The sequence below is a fragment of the Pogonomyrmex barbatus genome, unplaced genomic scaffold, assembly GCF_055798465.1.
Source record: "Pogonomyrmex barbatus isolate J1 unplaced genomic scaffold, ASM5579846v1 scaffold2, whole genome shotgun sequence".
In the NCBI taxonomy this organism is placed as follows: domain Eukaryota; kingdom Metazoa; phylum Arthropoda; class Insecta; order Hymenoptera; family Formicidae; genus Pogonomyrmex; species Pogonomyrmex barbatus.
Window position 1 is genome coordinate 18,763,140 of NW_028297116.1, and position 23,347 is coordinate 18,786,486.

The following is a 23,347-nucleotide window of genomic DNA, read 5'->3' on the forward strand; positions in this document are numbered from 1 at the left end:
TTTTTTTTTTTTTGGTAAACTTCTACGAGTGCAAAAATTCTCTCTTACGCCACGTCTATAACAGCATAACAAATCTTGATTTATACAAATTAATTCACGTCTACTTATCATTCTTAACGTCGAGGAAAGATTCTCCGTAATTAAATTCTGACGCAAGAGTTCAATACACCGTGTCTCCATTCATTTAATTGAATTCCTAATCGCTGATTCGTAAACCGAAGGAAGAAATCTAAGATCAATGCTCGATTAAGCTTCGATTCGAATCGGCGCAAATTTAGTGCGCCGCGTATCGCAAAGTACGGGCGGGATAACGCAGCCAAGAAAGAAGCGAGCGGAGAAGAGGGATAATAGACATAGATTATAGCAGTCTTAGGGGCCTCTACGGCGGCGGAGGAACGAAGAGCGGGCAGCGCGGTCGTTTGCCTTGGATTGCCTTCGAACCGGCGGAGCACCGGCGGAGAGCGCCCGATCCCGATTTGATCCCGGCTGGTTTCCGCCGCGCATTCCATCCAGTCGAATCGGCGACGCTCGGTTCTGCTCGCAGATCTTCGTTCACCATCGGCCAGCCTCGGTTATCCCGCTCGGCATCGCGGTCGGCTAACATCGGCAACAGTCGTGCAACGGCGCTCGCGCGGAGTAGATCGCGGGCCGCGTCTTTTATTACGAATCCGCCGATAGAATGACGGTGCCTCCGTCGACGTCGCCGGGAGACGTTCAGGACGTTCGTACGTGGACTGATTACGTGCCGATCGCCGGCATTGCGTGGTGAATCATTGCTCCAAAATCCAACACCGCGTGGAGAGAGAAAAGAGAAGAGTCCAAGAGTCGTAACATCGAAAAAAAAAAGCGATCCTTTCTCACGCGTGATCTCGGAAGAGAGCATTTCCGACGTGTGACGTGGTGTTTAATGTACAGTGGGTGTGCAACGTTCCCTCGGATTTTAAGGACTTCGCGATCGACCTGGAACACCGGCCTTTCCCCGCGACGGTAGCGGCATAGCAACGACGATCGAACGAAGCGGAGCTGCAGCCGTCTTCGTGCATCAACAGGTGGGGACCAGCAAGCAATATCAGCTTCTATGCTTCTCCGTGTCTCTCGCCAACACCTGCGCGTCTCGCGCCAGGTGGCAACGAAGACTCAGCCGTCTTTAGTCATAGGAGTTTCTAGGCAATGCTTGAAGGAAGCCCGCTGTGCGAAAGCGCACTCGCACCTGCCCATTGCTATGGGCTCTTCATGTTCTTCTCGCAAGCGAGATAAGCTCATGTACCACGTGTTTAACGATCGTTACACAATATTTTCGCGCGACTTGGTTCCGTCTGTGTCATGTTTCACGCTTCAATTCGTTAAGCTAATTACTCTCTATTCCTCGTGTACAAATCTCTAATTGGTGTTGGTCATTGTACACACATTTAATTTAATTTTGTCTTAAAGAAACACTCGAGCTGTTTGCACAAATATTATCGCGACCGTCCGCAAGTGATTTAATATTATTATGCACGCGTTGGTGAGTTCAATGCCGTGCTCGAAATTCGATGCACTTTCAATGCTCTAAAATGGCTTAAAATTTCCTGTACGTTTAGGTTCCAGTTTTTATACTCGCTTTTGACATGAAAGAAACGGCAATGTAAATCTTATGGAATCGTGAATCGTTTCTTTACCTAACCAAATTCTAGATAGCGATCCCTACCGGATTTCCGGTTCGTGTGTTCTCCTTTAGAGACATACTCAAAAATCATCGATATAACAGTATTTCAAACCAATTTCGTACGGGAAAATAACACCGTATAGCGCTCACATTCTCGTATGTAAGATATATAAGGTGTATCGGACGCGGATCGCCATTAATGGCAAACCTCGACATTCCCAAGGAGTGTTCCTCGACACCGGTCGACGCCGACCAGTGCGTTGAACCGATTTTCCGGTAGGATCCATTGTTTCGTCCACAAAGTCTTGTCGTAACTTTCTTCTAGAAGGACTCATGATCGCACGCTTGAGCCAAAGAAGGCAGTCGCACTCATAGATACAATCACCATTTCGTCGAGTAGGTTGTTGGTTCCCAAGTCTCTCCCAAGTCGATTTTTTTTAATAACAAATACGTCTGTGTTGTTTGTGCGCGCGTGCGCGCTGCGGCGAGGCGGTGGCCTTGACACCAGATCGATACCAAGGCTGGTGCCTTGACCTTTTCGTGACGCGTCCGTAAGTTGCTTCTTCGGCGCGGCGAACGATATGGATAAGCGTGATATCGACGAGCCGCGCAGCCACGTGAATCGGAGCGAGAGAGGAATAGTTCTATACTGTAACAAAATTAAAGTGCGAATGTTAATACAATTAACGAACATGTGAATATAATTATGTGAATGTAAATAATTTCATGGATAGATAGCTGATCTGATAGAGAATGTGCGCTCAGAATAGAGTTGTATCCATTATATGATAATTTTTTAGATATATATGTACCTTTAACTCTTAAAATAAGTTTTAAACTATAGTCTCTTGTTTTATGCGTGTTTCTTTTATGCGTTTTAGGAAAAAAAGAAAGATTAATTATTTTATCTAAAAAAGACTTTACTTTAAATAAAAAACTTTTGTATCACTAACAGTAAGATTGGATTGAAAATGTTGAAAAACACATTAAGATTATGAGAATATAATTCTTGTTGATAAAATATTACAATTACAGCAGATTTTTATTATTTTATATTAATAATTTTTAACCTACTCTAAAATTTAAGATACAATAATTTCGTTATCCATACAACTTTATGAGCCCACTATTGTGAATTGGAGCGAAGAAAAATTAATTAAATTAATCTTTGAGTCGGCTGATAACGGGATCAGATTACGAATGTTAAATTACGTGATTCATGTAGTAAATATACAATTAAGAAAGAAATATATGCATTAATTGTCAAATATTAAATACGGTATTATAAATACCGTTAATAAATTATATTAAAAATATAAAATTCCTCTTATTTATATTTTAGAATAAAAAAATATTATATTATTTTAAAAAGAATAAACAAATCAATAATAAGCTTTTTTCAAATGCTAACTTATTAATATATCGATTAAGCACCTTGTAAAATGTAAATTATTTGGAAAAAATTTTAGGATGAAAGTGTCGTTTCCGATATTATTAATCAGTTAATCATGTTCAAGCGACAGCTGATAATTATAGAAATGATTGCGCAATTATCAATGAAAGTGTTTGTACGTCTGGTAACAGACATGCCAGGCAACCCAGTTTGGCTTCGATAAACATATTTGTCAGTGTGACGCATAAAAAATCTTTACAGTAGCTATGAGAATATAACAAAAGTTTGCCATGACTATCTTTTTCAGGTATTCGTGAACACAATCCTCTTATGAATGAAGCATAACTTCTTTGAAAAACCAGGAATTTCTGCTCTGTAGAATCTTAAGTACAGAAAACTGATGTAGCTACTTGTAATAATTATGGCTGGGTCAGCCATTCCATCGCATACTAAACACCAACTCCACAAGAGACCTCCAAACGTAACGCTTATTAAAATACCATCATTAAACGCTTCGATCGCGGTCCTGAGCCTTCGTGAAGGGGCTACAGTGAAAGTTGCTTCGTGCCCTTTGACCATGGACATTATTATTACGTAATGATTGAAATCGAGCATGAAATAATGTGTTAACTAGTATGTAATAATATTGATTAGATTTATATCAGATTTATAAAAAAAGAAATGACATGACTCATCATATTTAATATGAACTTTAATTACTTATTTTTAAAAAACGTCAATAAAAATACCTATCTATTTATTACCACTACGTTATAAATTTATTAATAATTACATTATAGACAAGAAAGAATAACATTTTTTTCAGAATAATAATTTTTTTTTATAATAGAATTAGTATTTATTTGTTTCTTTTAATATATGCACTTTTAATAATTTAAATAATTCTACAATTTTTTAATATAAAATTTTTCTTAAATTTATACAAATAATACTTAATAAATTTATACAAATACTTAATGTGATTTTATGAACATAATATAGATATAACTTTCAGACTTTGAAATAGAGGAAATTGGAGATTTAAAATTTACGATACCCGGCGCGTTTTATCTCTTATGTACTTTATACCTGCTTAACCAGCCTAGCTAAATCTAGTATAGTTCAAAGAAAAAAGAACTTTCAAAAGAAAAAAGGATTTCCCGTCTAAATATTTCTTGTGAAACGTCAGTTTTAAAAGAATCTATGATATTTATTTTCTTTTCGATGATCTATTTCTATTTTTACAAGATTGTTAAACAACCGCACCGTTTTGTAATCGACAGTTTCTAATACGATAAGATATTTTTATGAAGTTTAAAGTTCCGTCGTGTGAAAAGTGGAAAAATAAAGAAGGAACAGAGGGAAAGGAGAAACCAATATAGATGAAACGTTATTGCCTTGAGATCACGCGTATTGCTGAAGAACGTTCCGCGGAAGACTCCTTGAATTATGTGAACCTGCTATAATCATTCGTGTTATGTAGGCTTCTAGCGCTCCTAGTTGCATCTCTTTGATTATTAAACAGAAGATCCACTTGGACTGGAATACGTTCCAATTTCCTCGCGAAGATCAGTGGTCGCTTTCCAGGTCGTCTATGCGGAATTACATTATCTATCCCGATGATTGTATGGACTCTGTTCCAGCTGAGAAGGTCATTACTTTGAAAAATTACTATTAGTGATTGCGAACAGAGCAGAGTTTCTACTAATGGTTTATACACACGATATTCACTCGACTTAACAATGAGACGACATATCTCAACAATTGTTATAAAATTTTAAATTGAGAAAGTACATATGGAAATCTGGTATGCCAAGTATCTCTCGACCACCCTAGATGATACATTAATTAGGTATTCGACATCATTCATTCGTATTATTCCGAAGGGTAAGAGCAAAAAGCAGCACATTAAATCGATTTGGTCGGCATTATGCATTCGAGAATAGCGAACGACTACGACCAAATGACTGTCTAGGCCATTTATCCCGACGCATCTTGAATATTTTTCCTGTCGCATCTCTATTTGACCGGCCTACTGTTTTGTGCATACCATAGCTATATGGCGGTGGACATTACAACCGGATGTCCTTCGTATCAAGAAAGAGAAAGAATAGAGAGAAGAAATAATAGGTAGCGTCGGGGGATGGGGGAGCGAGAGTCGGGGAGTAATCCATTTCGCATTAATATTCCTGTTGGCAGGCAATAGCCATTGAAATTGCGAGCTTCCAGAGCGGACATAATCGACGATTGGCCCGTAATCTTGGGAATCAACACGAAGGGGGGTTAAACGGGGAACAAGCATGGAGTTCAAGAAGCGGGAGATCACCGAGGAAAGAACGATGGAAGAGTGCATTGCCGCGGGATATCGGCCGCGCGCGACCGCCTCTAAACATTGTAAATCGTGAAAAGCGGACGTATGTACATTCCCGGAGAAATCTCGCGGCGGTAATAAGCGATCGGGATAAATGTTGGAAAGGCGTTATTACCAGATCGCAATTGCTATTTCAAGAGTAAAGGTATTCTTTTGTATGATGATCGGACAGGCTCGAGATGCACGGTGTATTTATTCCATATACATGAAAGGAACATCTTTTAATTTCGCTGCTTTCTTTCGTTACGTAATATAAGCTGTACAATGTAATTCCAGAACACATCTTGGAGTAATTCCAGATAGATGAATAGCACTGAATAACGCCTTTTGACCGACGAGCTATTTGATGTCTCGCTAATCCGATCATTTATCTGTTTCGGAATGTGAACACGCGATCTGTACCGCTCTAATCTATATTAATCTATATCTAATCTATATCTAATCTATTTTACCATACAGCAATAACCAGGGATGAGAGAGAGAGAGTTGCGTGGAACGAAACTTTCGCGTTCGCTGGATCCATCCATATAATTTTCTATAAAAGACCACTGGAAGCAAGCATTTTTTCATTGTCTTGAAGCATTTTTCATTGAAATTGATACCAACAATTTTTCGTGTTAATTCTAGTGTTCTGGTTGCAACTTTCTTTTTACCGCAGAATTCTTGAATTTCTTAAGATTCTAATTCTCACATAAACCTATTTACAATTATTTGAAACAGAGTATAACGTTTTTATGATATATGAAATTTATATCTCGTAAGATAAAAAGCACACATTCATCAATCTGAATTGTAAAGAACTACTTTGCTCTTATTACTATTCATCGAAATGGATATTACATAATATACGAACAGGACCATATTTGTCATGTGAAAGTGAACGATTGTCATATCGACGGTCCGCAGCGCAGGACCAGTTTAAACTGCACGATTTGCGATACGCTAATAATAAGCAACGCTCGACACGAGATTTTATGATCCCGCGCGTGTGGCCTTTCGCATCGCGAACGACCACGATGCGTGCCATAGTACTCAAGTCATTTGTGACAATGAGCGATTCTGCAAATGTCGATGACACGCCACAGAGAACAGAGCGGTCATTATGGTCGGTACACTCGCAAACCGTGAACGATCGCTGGAAAATTATCGTTCCGGGCGCGAGCGGCCACGCTCTTGTCGTGCAACGTTTCCGATTGCAACATAAGTTCCAGTTTTCAAACGAGAGTTCGTGCAGTACAGGATGACATTTGACATTCTATCTATTTAAGGGGCAACGATGATTAAGGAAAATGTAAGAAAACGTGGACTAACTCATTATGGGTAATTTGAATATTCTTGAACAATAATAAAGACATATTTTTCAAGAAATGCAAAGGAAAATACTTGTACAATATTACACAATATCGTGTAACACAAAAGTATATGGCTTACATTATGATAAATTATTTATTTCCTTAAAATTTGATCAATAAAAATGTTTGCTAAAGAAACGTTGATTTAATTATAAGATCGAGTTTATTATTCTATTTTTCTAAATTCAAGGTATTTCTTTAGATTAATTATAATATGATACAAGCACAAAATTTTGCAACATAAATCGCGTGAATGCATAGATTGGAATACTGTTTTCAGTAAAAACAAACATATATTCAAAGCGTTAAACATTCCGGTTAGTAAGATTTTACGTTGAGATTTTAAATATCATGTTACTCATAATACTCTCGCTGAGAAACAGATGACCTCAAAAACCAGTCAACCTTTATTATAGTATATAGTTTGTATTATGTTTAATACGATGAAGCGGATGTTGAGTTTTTTTATAGTCAGCACTATTTTTATACGTCAAGCATCGTCCATTTGTGCTATCTTATTGATATAATTTCCATATGATAGATTAATGATAATGTTTGATAACGTGCACTGTATTCAGCGTAAAATCAAGTTCCTTTCTTTCGTTTCTCGATCCAGCAAACCCGACGGGTGTCATTGCAGAAATTTAAACTATCGGTTGCGGCGATCTTAAAAAAAGGCAAGTAGTCCTTGACTGAAATAAGACTATGCATTAGCAGTTACAGACTCTTGCCAATCATTATATTATCCGACCTGCATTATATCCTTTTCGTCAATAGTCTCGATTCAAATAAATCTACATAGATAAAATGTTGTATGTTATCTCGAGATAAGATAATTCAACAATCCTGTCAGCGGACATAAATTGCGCTCCCACATAATTATTTACTATCATCTCTTATCGACGATATCGCGCTTGCTTTTACCTTTGTTTTCTTGACTATTTGAATTTTTTCGTAGTTCTCTCAGAAGACCGGATTAACCACGTATCTCCTAAAGAATGTAAACGTAGAGCCTTCTATTAATTAATCCCGCCTTATTGCCCATTGCGTAATGAAGTTCCGTATTCTCTTCTCGAGATAACGGTTTCACGGGATGATAAAGCGCTATTTATTCATAGCAAAGTCATGTCATTTTGACAGTTAAGACAAGCGCGCTTTTAATCAACACAATAACTCTGGATGTACTAATTAATTGAGAACGCAGAGCTATACATCTTCGACAAACGTAACAAAGCAACGGTCAGATATTAGCGTTTTAGCCTTCCATAAATTTCTCGTCAGTGTATCTTGAAACTATCACTCCTTAGATTATTCAGCGTGTAATCCTTTTGCCTTATTTCTCTCTCATTACAAGATCTCGATTGTTTCATCATTGATCGATGATGCGTAGAGACCGCTACACCAATTTCTGTATTCGATTCTTCTCATCTTCTCATTATTATCCTAATTAGTAATTGACGGAGCAGATGCGCTCGACCATACTGTTGTTAGACTCTTTAAGAGCTAGGCTTTCATTGAAGCTACGAGGAATGATAATAGTTGAACAGCTGTTTTCGCATCGATTCATTCGGATACTTACGACCGATATGTTCCGCATTTTGCTCTCCGTTTTAATCGTTAGCGATGTTCCTGATGTCGGATGTTAATTACGGGGACCGACAAGAAAGGCATTCGATTTCGCAGAATGCCAAGTTTTTGTTTGCATACTTGTGATTGTGGATGCATTATCGTGTGATATGGCATTTATCTACGTTACTCGCGTTTGCCGATCTTATCGTCATGAGTGATAGCACTAATAAAACCTATACCCGAATGGTAAAGTTTCCCAAATGTTTTCCCAAGTGAGAAATTGCGCAAAGCTTCGCAAAACTGCGTCGCAAACGGTTTCTCGAATGTCAGGTTAAACGTCGCGCGACCGGAGCTTGATACGCCAGTACAATAGACTGGGAAAATTACTTGAGGAGCGACGCACTATATTCAGCTGCTTTATTACCGGGTCTCATTATGTCACAGTGTACCGTAAAGGCATTAAGCTGCATCATTACAATGCCGCCGCCACAATAATCTATTAGAATTCGTTATATAAACGGATTCAATTTTTGGGATCCCGTTTCTCGCGCTGGATCTCGTTCGTGTTGTGATTCTCACGAAAGAAAGCACTCTCTCGGAGCTTCGGCCGCGTTCTCCAATTCACGCCCGGCAGAAGTGACGAAACACCCATGAGAAATATTTCTACGTGCCGCGGCTGCAGTCTAACGCCCGCATGAAGCATGGTATTGTTGCATCTCTGCGAGTATTCGACGAATGTTGACTTAGGATCGAGAGTAGCATAAATAAATGTCGGCCGCGGTACGGAAAGCGGCTGGGATGACGTGCGTTCCGATCTCGACGTGATTTCGATCTCGATGTCAAATATTGTTGGCCGGTTGTTACCGTCGGAATATACGCGCTTGGACATACGTGCTCTCGCATAATGCGATTTACGATTACGATAATTCGCGACGTTTATGACGTTCGAAAACTATTACGGTTCGCGTTAACTACCTTCGCATTTCGTGGACAATATGTTGGTAAGATCGTAAAAAGGCGAATGTTACAACCGGATGAAACCAATGTCGCTCGTAAAGGAGAAATGATTCTGCATCGTGCAAATCGGTATCAATAAAATCAAGATTATATGTATATATATATATATATGTATATATATATATATATATATATATATATATATATGTATAGATATTTAACTTTTTCTTTTTTAATCGCTATTAATTTTGTGCTTTGGCCATGAATTTTGTCTTATGCACAAGTCTTATGCGCAATTAAAAACAAAATAAAATTTATTATAACGCATTTTAATATATAAACATTTCGATTCTTTAAGTTTTTTGTAGAAATTTATAGTGCTGATGAAAGTTTAGAGAATCCAGGTTTCTTAATGAATCCGCTAATACGTTCGCTAGTCTAAGAAAAAGCATCAACATTGTTAACGCCACGTGTCTACATCGTACTAGTCCGCTAATATCAGCGGAATACAACGGTACCTCCTCGCAGGATAATATACGCGGTAGCATCCGTCAAGTGTGCTCGTCCTTACCTGACGTAACCGGGTCGAGGCGTTCCATAAAAAACGCTTTAAGTGTAGAGAGAGAGAAAGACAGAGAGAGAGAGAGAGACTTAAGCCGAGCGCTTCTATAATCGAGAGCTGATTTCACGGTGTTGCATCTAACACGATTCCATCGACGTTCCTACTCACGCTCTCGTTTTTTCATATCTGAATGCGAAACCACGGCGAGGCCCGGGTTATGCGCTCGAGTTATGCGCCGCGGATATACGTCTCTCGCCGATATCCGACGTGGAACGCTTTATCCGACGTCGCGCCGCTCGATCGTCGCGCTTTCGAGTCGGCCGAGACGCGATATAACTGCATTCCATTGCATATGTGCGGCGCGACGTGAGAGACGCGGACAGACGGACGAACGGAGACGCGGATGCGTGGTTTTATTTTACGCCGTCGTAAACGGGAAAATCATATCGACGCCGGGAATACGACGAGCAAGAATGTCAAAGATCGTCTCGAAGTATACGACACTTCGTTTTTTTCATATCGCGCCTTTGCGTACACTTTGCGTTCTTCGATAACTTTTTGCAGACTTGCAGACTCACTGGTAACCGGTATTCCCAGCGCGATGGAACACTCCGGCGGTCTCGATTTCTAAGGAAACGAAAGCGTTTCACGACTTTTAATTTTACGGAAGGTTTACCGAGCGATTGAAAATATCTAAAACGATTCAACGCAGAAATTTGGGCACATATCTCGACAAAAAATGTATTTAAAATATAATTATCAATACTATAAAAAAGATCTTTATCAGACATTTATCTTTTATCATGAAAAAATTTTATTTATTTTATTTATTTATAAATTTAAATAAAAAGATAATTAAAATTTATAAAAACATATATAATACAACAATATATTTTACGTTATGTAATGTCGTATAATTAGTGCAGAGTGTTTTTATTAAGCAGAGCTAAGGATTTAGAATTTGTTCTGTGTTACGTGTCGAGAATCACTGTAGTAGAGTTCAGTTATCTCGCACAAACTTGTTTTGATGCTCACATACTTCGTGTTATCGTGACGGTGCAATGTACGAGCTTGTTCAATTGCGCTGTAATTTAATTAGCATCCTTTAGCGAGTTTGTCATTGTCCGCTAAGCACGTATGAATCATCTCGACGCCTATCAACAAGCGTACTTCTGCATTTTCATGTAAAGACACTATTTTATTCAAGTCAACTGAATCATCGTCTCTGAGTCACATCTTATTTAAAAAAAAAAAAACGAAATAACTTGGTTCTGTATCATTGTCGGATTAAATAAAATGCATGACATATATATATATATATATATATATATATATATATAAATTTATACATATAATTTATGCAATTTATTTATAAATTTATACATGCAATTTTTTATAATATAATTTGAAAGTAGCGTTTTGTTTTGTTTTTTTTTTTTTTTATAATATGATGAAAATTATTTGATTTATCATTTAATTCAACATCGTATTCATCTGACCACAACGCTATTGATACGCATCATGATATATACTTTTATAATTTTCAACGTAATTGATGTAATACGACTGTAAGCAGACAGTTAAGACTGTCAGAACTGTCTTTTGTGCGGAAAGGTACGATCGGTGAACGGCAAAATCGAGCCGACATGTTGTTAACGTTCTTAAAACCATTTAGCACTGTCATAGTTCTATAGACACAATTCGCGTGCATTATATCTACGCCTCCACACGCTCGTAAACTTTCTCTCGATACGTACTCACCCTCGATACGGCACCGACACCACCGGCGTGCGTATACGCCGCGCACGCACTCGGCGTATCGGTATTGACATTTGGAATGCTAATGTCGATTAGCGGAATATCGATATTATCGCGGTGCGTGGCGCGCGTGGAGACCGTGAGGCACTTGCGTATCTTGACTGGAGGCGTATATAATATAAAAAGAGAAAGGAAGAGAATCGTGGAAAGGGCCCCGCGCCAGCAGTAAGTCTCGCTTCCCGCGTTGCTATTTGCAAATAATACTGCCTTGAAACACGTCGCTGCTTTCTGCGATCCGGGCATTATGCGCGACGACGTGGGGGTTTATTCCGCTCATTACAAGGTCTTCTCAAGCGTACAGCGTGAAGAAAATATGGTCGGAGAACTTCGAATTACGGGGAATTTTGTGTACTAAAGATCGCTCGTAGTCGAGCGACACGAGCGCGAGCCCCGTTTTCACCCCCTACGTGTAATAAATTCGTATGGAGCATGTAATTGCTGGGTTCCACGAGTGTCCGCTTATTCATTTAATTAGCCCGCTCGGAATATAAGAGAGAAAAAGAGATGGGTAACGAGATGTGAATCACATTGTAATTGGCGTTTCGGAGCAGGTTGAAAACGTGACTTACGCAGGACAAGCGCAGCTTTATGCGCATGCACGCACTACTAAAGATCTCGTGAAAGGATATTAATATTGCGCAGCACCTACGCACCACGTGTCCTAATGGACATTGTGCCGCCTTCAGGTGTCATAACAGTTCAGGGCCTTGACGCTGAGCGAGCTTTGGAATTAATTTGTAACCGGAAGACGTAGGCACAACCGATACCTTCACCTGAGGGCTTAGATATTGAATGGTCAGTAATATCCTGCAGTGAAGCGAATTTTCAATTCCGCTTCGCTTTTGTAACCGCAATCACTTGCGACTACACGAACAGCAAATGATTTTCGGCGTGTAACAATACTATAGTAGGTAATTTTATTAGAAATCGCAACGGAAGTGAAAGCAAGACACAATGCGCCTCATACTTCATGAAGATGATAGCTGTTCTAAAGTGCAACGTTAATTGCAAAATAATATGTTTCCCGATTTGGCATTCTTTCGCCTTTTTATGCGTCACGTTTCATCTATCGTCAACTGTGGTTTCGTAATATTATTGATTTTAGAAGATATATCTGCAATATATTCTCACATGTTACGCATCGGTAAATGTTAATTCGAATATTTTTATACAAGGAATATGCTAAAACTAACACATACATACATATGGAGGAAAAGTTGGAGGTAAACATTCTCAAAATATCGTAAAGCCGAGGAAATGCAGCTGGCTACAGACAGTTATTACGGATCATTCGGTTTCCAAAGAAGATTTGTTTTCTTGCAGAAGAGAGCGCATGCTAACAAAGTCCGTATCTCCGGATACGATTTTTACAGCTGATTTTGTCTCTTTCCGACGGCAATTGAATGGTTCCCAACTTTGAGCTCGGAAACGGAAAACTCCTTTTGTACCGCGACTACGACGGTTGATTGGCCGATCCACCAACCGACTCGGTGACCATGACGATCTGAGGAAACGCTATAATAATATACCTAACCGGTAGGTTCTCTCTTGATTTTCTCACTTCGGTCTTGATGGCTCTTGTCGTGTCGACTGGCCTTACTTGTCCCTTGGTGGGCTTTCAAAGAACCCGTTAATGGCAGCATGCTACGAAATACAGCAACAACAGTGATAATAATGTTGATGTACGTTTATCATGCCCAACCCAAGCATTATTTAGTCCATCGAAATTGCATGCGCACACACTGTATTATGCGCATATAAAGGTATCGCTCGAGGTTGCTGTCTTCTACCAACAAGACTCTGTTTCCGTCGTGTTTAATATTATCATGAAAATTATGTCCATCATTATGAAAGATTTATGCCTGTCAATCGATTGTAGACCCTTTGAATGAACGATATAGTTAAAATATCGTAATTGAAGAGCGTACATTTTTTGAAACGAAAATAAAAAAAATATGTATCCCTTTTTTCCGAAATGCAAATCGTATAATTCATAAATTTTAAGGGAAATTGGCACAAAATGTGATCGATAGTTGCGAAACCGTGATTCACGCGCATATTTCCGTAAAGAATTTCTCACTATAACGCTATATATATTCTGACCAATGTTCTCGTTTCTACGAATGTTCGACGAAAGGATACATCTCTCTAAGAAGAAGGTGCTCAGTCGCAATTTATCTCGATGTGTAACGAGAAAGGAGGGGAATGCTGGCACATTTACGACGAATTGCAAGAGTTCGCGTGTAATTCCACGTCTGCACGGATGCGGATAAATATATTCTATCCACACATAGCCGACTAAACCGCCGGACTTTTCTGCGCTGCAACTATGTGCAAACCGAGGCACACGTCGTTGTTAAATACGATATTCTCTGCTCCGTAAAATGCGTTTAAACACTTTATTCGTGCACGATGCGCAAGCGTGTGCTCCTGAGTTTTGTGTTCGAAGAAGTTACATCTCGACGTGCGGCAAATATATATGTCATGTAATATGTACGTGCATATGTTAACAGAGGTATTAATATGTAGACAAGATGTGCGGATAAGCCATATGGATTGCTTATTCCCCAGAGAAATCCAGAATCTCGTCGAGATATAAAACTCTTTGAGTGTCATCACGGTCAACTTGATGTCACGTAATGACTCATTACATACATCACGACGTATCAACGATATTGAAAGTTTGACATTTGTTATCACGTGGTCAGGGTCGCGGGGACGAAAATCATACGATATCTTTCTGTATGATTTTAATATTAATATAACTAAATGTATGAATCGCAAAATCATGAAAGATTTCAATCCGAAAATTTATCTTTCAATATTGTATATTCTTTCTTTTAAATTCTTGCGATATATAGATTACATGAATGGTCGAGGCTTTGTAATTAAAAAATTTTATATAGTATGTGATTACATAATAAAATTTTAAACGGGAAATATACTCAATAATCTGACATCTTTATTCCAGGTTTTAATAGCCTCTATTCTTAGATTAGGAATAAGATTAGGAATATAATAAACTTCGTTTATGTCATTGTGACCACCGTAAGTAGTAACTTTTACATGAGCAAAATACATGTTCTATTATGCAAATTATATAGTCAAATAGCAATAAATTACGTGCAATTATATATATAGACAAATAGCAATAAATTACGTGCAATTTTACACATTATTATTAAATGTAAGAAATAAACCTCGAGTTATAAGTCGCATAAATTTGTGTCATATTGTAAGATGAAGTACGCATTAAAATGACCCAGAAATATTCTTTATAAATATTTCTTTTTTTCATTCAGCTTCTATCGTGTGACTCATATCGTCTTATTATATTGCTTATTTAATAAATTATTTATTTACTTGAGTAACCACACGCTGATGTCATTTAAAGAGATATATCTAATCGTTTCGACAACGATATATATGATACGATTAATATCTATCACTTGGATGATTTCGTCATCTCGTAGATACCTGATTTCACAGATTGAGAATTCCATCAGACCATCAGATAGAATCATAAATAATCGGAGGTATACGTGTTGACGATCCGTTCACAGTTGGCGGCGGGCAAAAAAGTCGAGTGGTTTCCAGAAGTCATTCGGTCCGGAATACCACCTACTTTTCGTGGATATCATCAGGGTCCACTCCAATAATCTCGGAACGTCGACGCGGCCACGCGAAACTTGCGAATCTGGTTTTTTCTTCCTGCGTAGTGCGGCGGAGCGCATTAGCATCCGTTAGCAATTATGCGAATTTCTCGCGGTACAAGTTACCTCCGGGGTTGGCTTGGGTTGGTGGTGTCAACGGCCCCACGTTCATAAATTTCAGCCGAGAAATGTCGATCGCGCATTGATATCGTTCCCGAATCGATTCAAAGTGTCCTTAAAGTACGACTGCCGATGCGATTCCGTCACTTCAAACACAGTTGTTATTTTCGCCCGTTTACGAGGAACGGCGAATGAATATAAACGTATGCAAATCGAACAGGTATCAGAATTTTTTTTCGATTTCGACTATAATTCTCGATCGTTATGGCTGCGATTTAGAAAATTTTACGATAATACTCGTCGTAGAATCCAACAAAGATAAAATAATTGGTCCAATAAGTGTATTTATAAACATATTAAAAGATTAACATTATATCTAAACGTAATATTCTTCTACATATATTCTACATATATGATTAAAAAAAATTATTTGAAACAAACATATTGCTTTAGCTTCAATTCATACTCATAAAAATAATTCTCTGACAGATATTATCATATAATTGTTAAAAATTCTGTTTTAAATTTATAAATATATTGGCTTACATGTGACTATTAAACTTACTGACGTTTAAAAGTATGTCATGTACATGACTTTCCGTGCCTCACGAGATTCATAAATAAAACATAATAAAACGAAATGGCAAATTTTATTTGCATCATTTGCAACTTTAAAAAGCTATAAAAAAGATACTGTCTCAGAAGACGAATCGCAAAATTTATACTAACTGTTCATCTGTACGTGTAAAGTTATCTCTGTAATTTTTTTCTTAGTACTTCAGTATTTTATTTTATATAACGCACGTGCGCTTATATATGTATGTGTACGCGCGCGCGCGTGTGTGTGTGTGTGTATATTCGTAATTGAGTACAAACGCGCATTTGTCTGGAAGTTTTCAGCGCATCGGTTCACAGCTATATCAGGAATACGTGCATATCGTTCATATTCATCTCTCGTGTAAGACACGCCGTTGTCGTGTCGATGCTTGCTCCATTTTGCTCTTTACACATCCGGAGCGTGACGAGGGACGATTCTCAGCTCGCTGGCACTTACCGGCAACGTAAATATCGCTCCATGACACAGGTCACGAGGTAGAGATCTCGTGGAGGCAGTTTCCTGGGCATTGCGGCCCCCAGGCTGCCGTGGCAGTTAACGACTTGCGCGACAGAGCGCCGTAAAGACGGGTGCACGCTCGGAAACGTGCCTCCCGACTATCGAGCACGGAGTTCCGGCTTGACAGACTCCAGACGAGGATTTCGCGCGCTCTCCCGCTCTCGCGCGGATAATTCGCGTCGATAACCTTTGCAAAGTAACAATGTCATGTCGCGATGACTCTTTAGGTCAGGCCCGATCGACGAGCGAAATGTTCTCGTGCGGCTCTCTATTTGCCTTTCACGGTGGATCGTCCATTGAGAAATCGGCTCGCTGCAATGCAGATTTGTAGGATATCTTAAAGTACGATTCCATAAGGTTTACTAAAACTATTTTATGTATTCAAATCTCGTAATAATCGAAAAAACATTTCTCTGATCATAGTTTAAATCAAAGTTACTTTAATATTTTAATATTGAAGTAATCCACACAATGAGTATGCGAATTAAATTTAATTTGTTTTTTTTTTTGTTAAAAATATATTATAAAGATAGTCAAATATTTCCTAGATGTATTACAAAAGCATGTGCATTAAATTATAATATTTTAGTTATTATAGAAAAAAATGCTCGCACAATACGCCAAATATCCGAAGAAACTGCTGATATTAACATTAGAATCCTATATGAATAATAACAGAAAAAGCGAAGAATAAATAAACAAAACATATGTTTATTTAACATTATTCAGTGTTATAAGAAAACTCTGCATCATCTAACACTTTCTTCGTCGACTCTTTTGCATTTCAGTCTTTGCATGTATTTAGTGCGCGTAATGATACATTGTTGCAACTTCCATGACCACCAACTGCAGCCGAGTAGGGTTGAATAAATCCGTATTTATATTTCATTATCATAAAATAGTCAGAACATTTCATAGCGCTATGCATATATTTTTACAACCACGTGTCTCTCGATACTTTCGACATCAAGGTGCTCACACCAAGGTGTAAGGCTTCGTGTCTCTACATGACATCAGACTTGGCAGACGTGCTCACTTGACAAAACCGACATCCGATAGTTAGTGAACAACTGGTACTTACCAGCTCCCAGCATGGTTTCTGATGTTCAGTGTGGCATCGCCGCTCAAATATCTAGTCGCTAGACATTCCTACTCACTGACTCGTGGAGAGAACGCCGCCAGCGCGCGCAGATGGGTTCGTGGAGTGCTGGAATTTATCGGAGATAAACATACTCCATACAATATCTATGTTGTGATATATACTTGCTATATAAATATTGACATGGTTCTTAGACATCCTATTGTTTCAACTTTTCATATCAGCCGCCAGATTATTTCGCGGACTTGAATTTTATGAAATACGCAAGAATTTTTGTTATTTGACTGGATTTTTCGTGTATTATATCTGAAACGCTTTTTTTATTTTGTTTTTGACAGCAATGACCGATTGACCGTGTCCAGGTTAGTGACATTTTGCGAAGTGCCATGGTTTTTCTCTTTCTTTTTTATACTGGTAAGAATTTCAGCGAGGACGATGGCTGGCGCGAAGATTTTTTACAATGTATTCTCGATCGTTATTCGGCGATTACGTAAGTGCCGCGAATACAAGCGGAACGGTTTCCAAGGTTGAAAACTAAGAAACGCTAAGTCTAAGTTTCCTGTGCTAAATGATGTCTTTTATTCATATGACATTTTACTTTGATTGTAATATCTCGTTATTTGCTGTAAAATTTTCTTTCGTTTCATTTCATTTATTATCTTACCTCAAGTTACACTTGATGAAAACTGTTTTCGTGTTTTTTTTACAGAATAAAACAAGATATTTGCATTAAAATTAATATTGAAATTGAAATATATCCTACGTTATTTTTTTATGAATAAATATAAAAGCGCTAATTTCTTAACATATAGATTATGTAAATATGATAAAATTTGGTGAGCAATGAACATAAAGAAATCTTAACTATTTGCAAATTCACTGTCCATTAGTTAGCCTACCATCTCACAGATTCGATTACTCATCGACCGAAGCTCAATAAAACTCGTTTTTATTTTCATGAATCTAGCAAGCACCTGCCCACATCTTAGTCGATACAGCGCAGTGCGGCATTTTGTCGCATCTGACTGCCGACAAAGCGCATTTTTGCACGCGCATCTCGGTGATAAATTCACCTTGGTAAGAGGACCTCTAATCTGCCGGCTGGTTATCTCATCGCTGACGGCGACGCAGCACTTTTGGTTGTCCGACCGCCACTCTTGCAGCGATCTCGGCTTTCCTCTTTCGGTTCCTTGTTAAGAATTTCGCGAAACGCGCACGCAATCTCGTATGTCGCCAGTCTTTGGTTACAAGAATCCTTCCTAAAAGGGAAAAAGAACGTCACGTCTGTGACTCCGGGGAGTCGTGCGACGAGGACTTACAGTCCAAGCATATTTTTGTTACTTGCCTGGAATTAAACGGACTTGCCGTATCTTAATACGCAACGAGCGTTGTTACTGTTGCAGAGGCCGAACGCAAGCTTGTCATATTCGTTATCTCTCTAGCGATATAATCCGACTAGTTGAAAACGAATGTGCGCGCGTGCGAGAGAGAGAGAGAGAGAGAGAGAGAGAGAGAGAGAGAGAGAGAGAAAAGGAAAGTTCCCACAGCTTACCACGCGCTAGAAAGAGACGATCTTTCCTTCCTTCGGAAGTTTACGTCTCCCCCCTTTCTTTATACTGCGTTATACACGCGAGAGTTGATTACATATCCGTGGACCTTGACGGCATTCCTCGTCGTCATTGCTTTCGAATTATGTGGAAAGCATATCGCTTAGTTCTTTACGCAGCAGGGTTATTTTTGCGAACGGTTAAACAAACTAGTTTACTGTTTTATTGTAACGTATTAAACATCGCGTACCGTGACCACGCGTAAAATCAAGCATCATCGGCATCTCGCTTTATTGAGTGGACTAATGCGAGAGCTCCCGTCCACGTAAGATATCCTCTAATTCCCCGCAGATCTTATCCAGGAATTTCTAGTTCCTTTATAATTATTAGCGGAATAGACGAGATGTGGAATTTCCGTTCTTATGAATTCGCTCGCGTATGCGAGCGCACTAATTTTCGTAGTTCGCATGCTGCGAACGGCGTCGAAACTGCCAATGCAATTTGAGGTACTAAGTTCACGGAGAGGAGGAGACGCGAGGGCAGGAGAATGTGGAAAATAGGAGGTGAAGGTGCTGCTCGGTATCCAAGGATTGGAATGTCGTCCCTCGCCCGCGCCGATAGGAGTCTCTTATTTATTCGCTTGAGTATCCTGTTCTTGGCTTCGTTTCTTTTCCCCCATTCCCTTTTCCTCTTTCCTTTCTCTCGCCTCTTCCTGGTCGTTGACGCGTATTCTCATCTCTCCTCCTCGCTAGACGAGACGATTCGTCTCTTAATGCGAGGCACTCTCTCTAGCGCTTTCTTAATTCTGATTCAATGGATAACCGGCTCGAAACAATGTTGCGAAGAGCAACATCTCCGGCAATTTCACGGCGAGACGCACGGAGTGGGAATGCGTTCATTCATCGACATACGTCCCACCGAACAGTCACGTCGCGAGCGATTACGATGAATTGCGTCGTCTTCTCAAGACAATGCGCGACAAGACGAATAATGCGCGTGTGTGCAAAGTGCTCGCCGCGATCAGACTGTCGGGTGTACACGCGTTGTTCTCCAGTGCATGCTGATTGACTCGAAGAAGTGGACACACACGCGTGTATCTTTGCGTAGGAACATCGCACGCGTCAGACAGGCTATTCAGCGCGACACCCGATTCTCTCTTCACACATCGGCTGAATGAGCTTGCCGTGGATGAATTTACAATGGGATTTCGAATGATCCACGATGAGATAAATCGCGCGTACAACCGCGTCGAACAATCACAAGCGAGTTTCCCCCGAGTTCGCTCATCATCGATCGACGATGAGCTCCATCGTTTGCTCCACACCGCCATTACGTAATACATAACGTACCTTTTACGCGGCCGCATACCACGACCCTTGAACTCCTTTCTTTCCACATCCAATAAAATCCATCGTCCTCACGTCGAAGGCCGCTGGGGTGGCCGAGGCGATCACCATGAAGAATTCGCCGCGATGCGCGCACGATCGTTGCGTGGGCGAAAGCATCGACAAGACCCCTCTGCATATATGGATACGAGAGTCGGAGGGCACGATGCGCCATTTATTTACGGCTGTCTATGTACGTATGTCTCACGCGCTATCGTGCAACGATCATTAGCGCGTACGGGCGTGAGCGTATGTACCTCCCCGGCCCACGAATGCGAGCTAAGGTAAAGGCAACGTTTTATGCACGAAATTATTTACCGCTGTCAATTAAATCAAAGAATAATTAATGCCAATTAAAATCTCCTTCTTCCTCTTTCTTCGTCAACGTTTTGCTGAGCATGTTGGCGTGTACGCGCAACATGAATGGATAACCGTCTGCGGCAGGAGAGAATTATCGCGAGCACCTTTATCGAACTTTACCTTACGACATCGAAAATTATAATACGAACTAGATACGATCTCGGTACGACCGCACAATTGCAACTTGACTCGTTCTCAGATTATCGGCGAGCACGCAAGTCCTGCCAATTGCGCGTGCAAAGTGCGACGCGGCACACGGTACAATGAGGAGCTTGTCATAGCCAGATCATCGAAACCGCGTTAGACTGGCGGATAAGAGCTAAACGATATTCCGATCGACTCGTTATACTCGAAGATATACACAAGTCCAATGTAGTCATGATACACTCGGGCATAATCATCGTGTTCTCCATCGTTATTCTCAGAATACATTGTTCTCACGTTGTATCCGAAGGACGAGGAACCGCGGAATCGCCGCAGGCGATGCAATTAATATCTAATCTTCAATTACGAGTGTACATGCTGGCAACTTAACGCAGGCAACCCCTTATCAAAGAACCAGGATCTCTTTCATTTTTCGCCCTCGCACGTTACAACATCGCGAAAGCCCGACGGGAAAATTGCATTATAATCTCACATTCCGACCATTAATTATTTATTCTCTAGGTTACTGCCTGGAAAAATGAATATTCTCTTTTGAGAACAGTCAAACTTACGCTGTATATAAATAATGAGATCTGTGGGGAAAGAAGATTGCACGCGAAGGAGATCGGGATATGGAAAGAGATCGGCTGAGGAAGAAGGGTTCCTACAACATCGCCAGCGTTTATTATCCTTCAGCTTCGATACCGGATTATTTTTAGTGTACGCGTGGGCATAAATGAGCGCATAAAAATGCACATACCTGCCAGCTCGTTTGCCTGCCTCCGGATCGGCAGCGGCTAGAAAGAGAGAGAAAGTCGCAGAGAGAAAGAGAGTTAGGCCCCGCAGAGGCCACGATCGAGAATGAAGGAGGAAAGGAGACGAAAAGACGGGGGACGAAAGGATGGTCGGGGAGCGTGTGTGCAGGCTTATAGGTACCAACCAAGAGCTGTCCGACACGTTGGCGCCACCAAAGTATTTTATGCATGCCAGATGAGAGTACTCGTCTCGGATCTGACACTGAACTCACTCGACGACCCACGCAATCGACTCGCTTTCGAGTCAAACTCGAGTCAGGACGCGTATGAGGGAGATTGTGCAAGTGTTGCGTTTTTGGGACTATTTCGGGAGAGCGCCGTTTGACAACCTGATCATTAGATAAGCCCCGATCCCTGCGCTGTCCTTAACTGTTTGATTGCTTCCCCTCGTTTGTCACGTTTTAAAAAAGTTGATGTACTGACAGTGCCTATTACTCAAGAAAAATTTGTGTACTCATTAAAAATGCTAGATAGAAATTCTCAGAGGTTATTAATAGTGACCTTTTTAAATAATTGCTATTATATATAATTTTTATATATAATTGCTATTATTATATATAATTATTATAAATAATTATATATTTCTTATGATGTCATAAGTCGCTATTAATAATGATTTCTGATCATCGAATAGTTGATTTTCTTTGAATTCAGACAGTCGAAATGTCTTCATTTCTATAATGGTAATTGTTTTTTGCTATCATCGTAACGATATATAAAATTTTATTCTACTATCTCATTATATTAATCGTAACTTATTATTTTATTATAAAACTATTATCTTTTTACCTTTATTATTATCTTTTACTTTGATTATCCCGCGAGTCTGATGCAAATGAACTTTCAAGAAATACAAGACACGATTATTACACACATGGCTAGATTAAAAAAAAAGAAAACACTCGGAGCGCTGAATTAAAAATTTTCATCGACGTTCCATTGTGATCTGATCGATTTGCAAAGTTCATGATCCGATTGAGCGCCAACGTTCTGAGTCACGTAGCTCACAATAGTAAAACGAGGTCAAAAAGGGAGTCTGACACTTGGCCGGGTGCGACTTCCGGTTCGCTCGGATGCTTCTCTACTGAATCATTGGTCACGGCAACGTCTTGAGAAGGGTTTAGTCATGCAGTCCATACGGCGCATCGGATTCGCGCGACCTTGCAGCTAGTCTCATTGTCGCTGGTGCGTCGCGCGTTCGCTGCATCTACTGCGGCGTCGTCGCGTCATTGTTCGCGATGCACCTTTGTCGTTAACCGTCTTATCGTCTCTACTGATGTCGTCGCTTAATGTCGACAGTAATTTAAGTCGCATCATGTAGTTTGCTCGCACGCAAACCGCTTTGCGTTTATCATGCACGATCAAGGGAAGCAGCACTCATCTCTGTCAGTGGTTAATCCGAGGAGCAAAAGAGAAGATATTTTATTGCGTTAACTTGTCGTG

General features: G+C 39.8%; 1 protein-coding gene and 1 long non-coding RNA gene across 8 annotated transcripts in view; one reads left to right on the top strand and one right to left on the bottom strand.

Moving 5' to 3' along the window:
- Nucleotides 1–23,347, top strand: part of Shrm (shroom) — a 130,740-nt gene that overhangs the window by 16,929 nt on the left and 90,464 nt on the right. Inside the window, exon 1 of one of the 4 annotated variants that reach the window (XM_089077311.1) lies at nt 433–1,049. The exons of the other annotated variants lie outside the window; for them this stretch is intronic. The gene's annotated coding sequence lies outside the window, so the exon portion shown is untranslated. Of the gene's footprint in view, nt 1–432; nt 1,050–23,347 lie in introns of those variants that run through there. 4 annotated transcript variants of the gene reach the window in all.
- On the bottom strand, nt 1,046–21,953 carry LOC148936737 (uncharacterized). Of its 4 annotated transcripts, none has more exons than XR_016139371.1 (4): nt 18,999–20,259; nt 18,727–18,912; nt 17,636–17,761; nt 1,046–2,294 (listed from the first exon to the last, which is right to left on the bottom strand). It is a non-coding gene; the product is annotated as an uncharacterized LOC148936737 (long non-coding RNA). The 4 variants fall into 4 exon arrangements; XR_016139372.1 differs by lacking the exons at nt 1,046–2,294; nt 18,999–20,259 and adding exons at nt 14,684–16,866; nt 20,550–21,953; XR_016139369.1 differs by lacking the exon at nt 1,046–2,294 and adding an exon at nt 14,684–16,866 and having other exon boundaries at nt 18,999–20,528.